Below are 7,901 nucleotides of genomic sequence, written 5' to 3'. Positions count from 1 at the left end.
AAAAGTACGAAATGTTTTGGATTCTACGCACCAAAATTAATAAGAAAAAGTGTTTTCCCGAGAAATTTTGGTGCAGTCGATTTTTGGTAAAAAAGGAAGGTGATACACTGCCTTTTTTTGAGCCCCGACAAAAAAAATTGTCTCAGATCGACTCGGGAAAAAAATGTCTTATAGAATGTGGCCTGTAGAATCCATAATTTCAAACAGTTCCAAGATTGGGCTACTAGTTCAAAAGTTACAGCCCTATGAATTTTTTTTCGAAATTGGTTTCTAGTCTATAACTTTTGATTGAGAAGTCTGATCGAAAAAGTACGAATTGATTTGGATTCTACTCACCCAAATTAATAAGAAAAAGTGTTTTCCCGAGAAATTTTGGTGTAGTCGATTTTTGGTAAAAAAGGAAGGTTATACACTGCCTTTTTTTGAGGCCCGAAAAAAAATTGTCTCAGATCGACCCGTAAAAAAATTTTCTTATAGAATATGGGGCCTGTAGAATCCATAATTTGAAACAGTTCCAAGATTGGGCTATTAGTTCAAAAGTTACAGCCCTTTAAATTTTCTTTCGAAATTGGTTTCTAGTCTAAGTCCATTAAAAATTGGGAGATTCCTTTATTCTGAAATTTAATCAACCCTTACACATGCCAAGGGTTTCCACTCATGAGACTATTTTTAGGGTTGGAATGTAATAAATCTTAATCTCTAAGAAGTAAGTACCTAATTATCATAAGCTCCATGCATTCCTCCAATTGCATGTCTACTTTATACCTATACAATTGTACCTACACATACAATTCAGTTTAAACTTTTTATACCGTCCAAAATTTAGACCACAAACCCATTTTTTTACACCTTTATAGAAAATATCACACATTAAAACCCTCCTTATTTTAAATAGAGGAAAACATATTCCTAATTTATCAATGAAATGAATTTTTCCAAATTATAGTAAAAAGCAAAAAATTCATTGGCCATAATGGCAATTTGTTTTCACTTCCGCCTAGAACACCCTATATATTTTTTATTATTGAGTACACAATTCAAACACGTTCAGAAATACTAGCAACAATATCTTTACCTTTAATAGAAAACGATCTATTGATTTTTTAAACAAGAGTACCTATTTAAAGCTTCCCGTACTACGCGGTTACCATAAAAGCTATTCTTCACGCGATCCGAGTTGTGTTCATACGACTTTAGTTTACCCTGAGATTCACATACCCACGACTACAGTGCCCTCTATCCGTGACCACCCATTTTGTATTGAAGCATAGGGCTAATAGCAGTCCATGTACTATATGGTCTAAGTATAAACCATGTTCAGTCAATCTAAGAAATTTAGCATGGGTAACCCAGGAATTGTGGATAGGTACATTGTTTCTTTAATCCCTTGACCGAAAGGGCCTCAAAAGAAAAGCTTAACTCTGAGTTTGCGCACTTTGAATCAGTTTTTTTCTTGAAACGCTTTCGCGTTCTATTTATTTCACAGCGAGCAAACGGAAATCTTTGGATTCGTATACAGAGTGGCTAATAAAGATGGAACCAAAAAAACTCAAAAAAAGATAACAATTCTTGTTGTATTATTCACAATTTCGCTCTAATAAATTAGTTACGTTTGCGTAACCCTCTTTTTCTATTGCGTATTCGTAATGAAGGTAAAATAAGCTTTCCAACGATGTGTTGCAAGACCTATGTTGCCATTAAAAAAACAAAATGGCGGCCGTGTCAAAAAACCATACGAGACAAAAATTTGTATTCTGCATTCCAGTGGCGTATAAACTTGCATTTTTTTAAATGAAACAACCCATACTTTATTACTGATTTGGAGAGTACTTGAAAAGTACTTATTTTTTATGTAACATGATACCCTTAACTTTAACGGTTTCGCTATTGTAACCATTTTTCGTCAAAATTTGACAGTTTTTCAAATTTTTTTTGAGAAAAACTAAATCGCACAGCGGGCTATTTTTTGGATTGAGGCACAGGTTAAGACCTCTTCCAGAATCAGATAATTTTTTTAAGGTACTTTATCGAAAAAATAAAATTTTTGATTGACTTTCGCTAAATGTCATATTTTTTTAAAATTTTAAATGACACCCTCCTAAACAAATTATACCTCTGGGTAGCCAAAACTACAAATTTTCCACTGATTTAAACAAAACCACACATTCCATAAGAAAATGTTGAGAAAAACCAAGTCGAAACGCTAATTTGTAAAAAAAAACGTAGGTACCTTTCCGAACCCAAAAGTGTGCCATGGGCATTTGAGACCGAGTACTTTAATTTCCGAGTCAAGTAGTGTTATTTTACTGACGAGTTTTGTATTAAATTTTACCCGAAATCGTATTTTAATATAAAATTTCAATTTTTATACAGAACATTTGCTTAAGTCAATTTGTCAGTGATGACAGGAGCCATTATAGACATTAGTCAATCTGACATTCATGGATGACGTTTTAGTGGTAAATACCAGTCTAAAGGGACATATAGAAAATTTAAAATTCATGTTTCAAAAACTTCGACAGGCAAATTTAAAAATACAAATCGATAAATGAGAATTTTTATACAGGGAAGTGGAACTTTTAGGACATTTATAAGACGGAATAAAAGGAAAGTACTATTAGTGATTCAAAAGTACCCAATCCCAAAAACTCAACAAGAAGTTAAATCTTTTCTACGATTGTTAGGAAAGTCATCGAAAACTTCGCCAAAATTACAAAACGCAGTGCCTCAGGAGGAATAATAAAGGCGGAGATATTCGGGGATTCTTGGATATTATCAACATATGCAAGAATATTTTAACATCTGAACCCGTCCTAGCATATCCAGATTTTTCTAATGCTTGGACGATTTTCAAACGGATATGTCTTGAAAACTAATCAAATGCCAGTATCCTTTAACTTCTCTATCGCATAGACCACACTTTTAACTTTCATTTCATCTAAGTTTAAATACAAAAAAATAACGGGAAATAGAAATCAGATGTAGCCGTTTTCTCCAGCACGCACCTTTCCCAGGAAACGAGAAGCAATTCAGTAAATGGACAGAGAAACATTTTCCAATATTGCCAAATTGCCAAAAATAAATAAAACCCTATTTCAACGATCGCCGTTATATCAAACGACACTTCTGGACAGTATATTAATTATTCTTGCATAACTAAGTCACGTTTGCTGAAAATAGAACAAAAATGATGAAAAAAAAAAACTAAAGCTACACTTTAACTCAGGGGTGTATGCTTAGTGCATAGAGAATCCCTTTCCCTATTAAATTTTTGATGTAAAAAATTCACTTTCTTTCTTCTCTTTTCTCCTCTTGTTTTTTCCTGTAGATATCTTAAAAAGAAATTTTTTGTTTGTTTTACTCTCATGTAGTGAATGCTCATGTATATTATTTTGTATGGGAATAAAGTCAATTATTATTATTAAATTATTATTATTTCCATATACCTACATATTAATGAGTTCTACAGGGGGTCATTTCTTCAATTATAATTAATTTACAAGACAAGGTGCTGCGTCCTTGCGCCCTTTTAACGAAAAAGTAACATTTTATTATACATGGAACCCTTCTTTTAGGATCACTTTATATGGTTGTTCACAAGTAACAACTACATATTATGCATGCGGATGTATTAGTATTTATATACCTACTCTATACACAGATTAACTTTGATTGGTGATAAAAGGAAATACCATTTAGTAGGGGAGCTAACACGAAATCCACTGAACGAGAATGATCAAAATTTTAACCGATGGTGTTCCATTTTGCCCTATCAGAGTATGCTAAAATCGATCGTCTGCCGCCTCAGGTCATACGACTTAAGGCGCTGCGGGTACTTCTTGTGGTACCAATTCTGAAAGGTTGTTTTTCGAAAAAATAAGTTATATACCAAATGAAAACGTTGATAATAGCTCTTAAATAAATATTTAAAAAAATCCCGCGCATTTGATAACTCCGTAAAAAAACAATTCTTACACTGAAAAAAATGACTTCCTTGTGGTAACAAATTTAGAATTGCTACATGCATATTGTTGCAGCGAGCAGCAAAAAGAAATGGCTTTTAGAACTAAATAATTTACTGCTTTAGTTTTCGCAAGTAGTTGCGATTTCCTGGGGTTAATAATGAAACTTTGTTGGAGGATAGCAAACATTTTTTGTTAAGAGCGCCAACGAGCATTTTGCATTGATTCCATGAACATAAAAGTATGCCTTCATAACAAAAAGCAGTTTGCTGATAAACCTAATACCACTGTATTTGTGACAACATACTAAATTCCTTAACTTGAAGGACGAAAATAATATAAAATTTTATTTATAATACTGCAATCATGCAATTCCCAAGTAGTTGACAGGATGTGCTTATCTCACCTTGCCTTGCATGTCCCAGAGTGCCAGCCAGATGTGAGAGGACATCATTACAAAGTACTCTGTGACCCTGTCCAGTGTCATAATTACTAGCTCATTTTTTCACGGTAAGTGGTCAATCTTGTACCTACTGAATTTCGGTTATTTACATTACGAACTTTTAGTGTTTTAATGTTTTTTCAATGGCTGAACAAAGTGTAGGTGATATTGGAACAATGGGGATTCCCCGAACTACTTTTGGTGTTTGAAGGTAAGTGTAACTTTAATCCATAAATTGTTTTGAACTATCTTTTGTTTTCCGGCATTTTCATTTTTAGATTTTTCGAACAACGACAACTCGAAAAGTGCCGGTCTGATCAGAAACTGGTCGAGGAACTTTTTATTCAGTTTTCGTTGTATAACACCAGCCCATAGTCCGTGCGCGCGAATTTCGAAACACGCTGTATATGTAAAAGCTGTTTACATGTAGTGTAGGTAAGTTTTAATTTAAGTGTTTTATATTTTGTTTTTTGAGATGTTAATGATAAAAAAGTTTTTCTTTTGTAGTTAGGTAAACAGTAAGTGATTTAATAAATGTGTATTTAAAAAAAAAGTGATTTGTTTTAATTGACATCACCAAAACGCGCGGACGATGCAGACAGATCGGAAAATTTATTGTGCCAACTAGGATTCATAGTTAATCCAACTAATCATTTGAGACAATTTATGAGTTTCCAGCATAAATGGTATGCTACTACAACAAAGATAAAAAAGGGCAAATTAGGAGGTCCAGCAAATACTCGTTAGTTTATATAACAATACCGCTATGCTGCTGCGACTAAGCATTACGTGTTACAGGGACAAATTTTTTTGCAAGCTTATTTAGTTCCTCAAACAAAAATGGTATGCTTTCTTAACTAACTTGTATAATTTGTCACAAATAATTGTTTTAGCTACTGGAACAAATTTACTTCCAACAAGTTATGTTGATTTCCTACAGCAAATATTTTTGTTGAGGCTATAGCTACTAAAAAAATTAGTTGGAGTAACTAATTGTTAGTTGCGACAACATTTCTTTTTTTTCAGTGATAGTCGGTTTTTCACGAACTTTCTACGGATATAACTAGGTTACGGTGGGACGAATGAAGCTGATTTTTTTTACAGACTCATGATAGGTACTACTAATGACTTAACGGTGTTTCGTTTTTAAATTTTATCTCTAATTACAAGATTATCTTATTAGCTTAACATTATAAGATATCTTATAATTAGAGAAAAAATTTAAAAAAGAAACACTCTCATAGTCATTGGCTGTACCTACCATTAGTCTGTAAAAAAAATCAGCTTCATTCTTCCAACGGTAACCTAGTTATATCCGTACAAAGTTCGTGAAAAACCGACTAAGAATAGTTTTTTTACGGAGTTATCAAATGTGCGCGATTTTTTAAAATATTTTTTTAAGAGCTATTATCAACGTTTTCATTTGGTGTATAACTTATTTTCTCGAAAAACAACCTTTCAGAATTGGTACCACAAGAAGTACCCGCAGCGCCTTAAGTCGTATGACCTGAGCCGGCAGACGATCGATTTTAGCATACTCTGATAGGGCAAAATGGCACTCCATCGGTTAAAATTTTGATCATTCTCGTTCAGTGGATTTCGTGCTAGCTCCCCTACTAATTGTAATAAATAAATGATAACATTATTGTGAATATTATGTATTGTAACTACAACGAATCGTACTTATCTTCATTTATATGACGATTAATATTTATAATAAGGCAAGCTTTGCATCCAGTATAATTAATTCCTCCTTTAAGAAAAACGTCCATGAGGATGTTAAAGTTTCATTTCCTGTAAACAAATACCAGTAGGTATAACATATTTTGTTGGTCTTGCCATTATTCATTGCATACCTTCACAATGCTCCTGCATCCCATGGTATCGAGAATAGTTGAATTCACATAATCATCGCCACCCCACAAATCTTGTAACTGGTACTTAATTGACGTATACCGGGATAGTTTAAATTCGAGATTAAGCGATTTTGTAGGTCCTTTTCACTTTTATACACTTCAACCTACTTTGGAGGGGATTTGCTTATGGAAAAGCCAGATAAACAAATTCAAAAGCGCAGTTTACGCTGTATCTTAGCGGTGTAATTATTAGGAGAGGGTTTTTTTTGTAAAACCGTGAACCAGCGCCGCTAATGATTTATTGCAGAGATTGGATTATGTCAGAGCATACACGAGAAAACGCAAAAAATTGCTAGTTTATAATTTTCAACATGTGAAAACATTTTAATGGCGTCGATTAAGGGATGATAGGCTTAGATTTAACCTTAATCACAATATTTAGGAATTTGTTGCACAAAACACCCCTAAATTGGACTGCGCAGTTTCGACTACATTCCCCTAGGACGGTGACTAACGTTGAAAATTGCTGCCAAACAAATTAAGAACATTTGAATACATTTTATTAGCGTCGATTAAGGGATGATATATTTAATTTTAGCCTCAATTACAAAGTGTGCTGCAAGGATAATAGACTATAAATGCTATAATAATACGCTGCACCTGCAAAGTGAAATTTTTGCCAATTCGTCCAGTTAATCTTCCTACAACCACAAAATAACTATCAATTGCACTTGTGGAAACACTAATTCAAAATCTTTCTTGCGTTATATAGTAAAAATGTCTTAAATGGGTTTTGTAAGCTGATTAAATTTCCACGTAGAAAACTACCATCGGTTTCCAAAAAATTGAAAAAAATGTTGAAAATTTCTCATCTCGATAGGAGAAACCTAAAAACGATGGTAAAACGCAATTTTACTGACATATGAATAAAAATTTAAATTTGCTAAATGGGCTCCATATTGGATTTTAGATCATTAAGGAGAGTTTTTTACTCTTAATTTTTTTTCTATGATCCACTAAAGAATGCTAATAAAATTAATTATTTTTACATTCCAATCAAGCAGGCTTAGTTACCAGTCAATTAATATTCAATTTAAATGTAATTATTAACAGTATTAATTATTCTTTAAGTCGGCCATAGCTTATCTTTCATCGTTAAATGGTAGAACAAACAACGCATTTTAATCATCTAAAGATTCAATATTACGCCAATTAGTAAAAAAAGTAAGTATTTTGGTTTTGAGTTTATCTTTCTTCTAATTAGCTCCCTAGTTTGAGCTAAGTGGCTATTGAGGTCACCGTTTTTTGGACATGTCAAAATTTCATCAAATGCCGACGTAATAGATCATTCTAAGCTAACTTTAAAAATAATTTTTTCCCGTCTGTACATATTTATACGTGCGTACGTTGGCTCCGCAAATTTGGATATGTATATTAGGCAAACGGAAATGAAAAATAACGGTCCGGATTTTTGAAAAAAAATTTTGGAGCACCACAACGGCATCGAACTTTTTTATTAAATTATTGGAACGGCTTTCTTTTTCTGTGTACAATCAACAAAAATTGTGCTAAATATCAAAGTTAGAAAACTAAAATTTTTTTCTGCAAAATGGTTACTTTGATTACGTGAAAATTAGTCAT

Source organism: Photinus pyralis, unplaced genomic scaffold, assembly GCF_008802855.1.
Source record: "Photinus pyralis isolate 1611_PpyrPB1 unplaced genomic scaffold, Ppyr1.3 Ppyr1.4_LG3b, whole genome shotgun sequence".
NCBI classification, from domain to species: Eukaryota; Metazoa; Arthropoda; class Insecta; order Coleoptera; family Lampyridae; genus Photinus; species Photinus pyralis.
Note: the sequence above shows the minus strand (reverse complement) of the source record.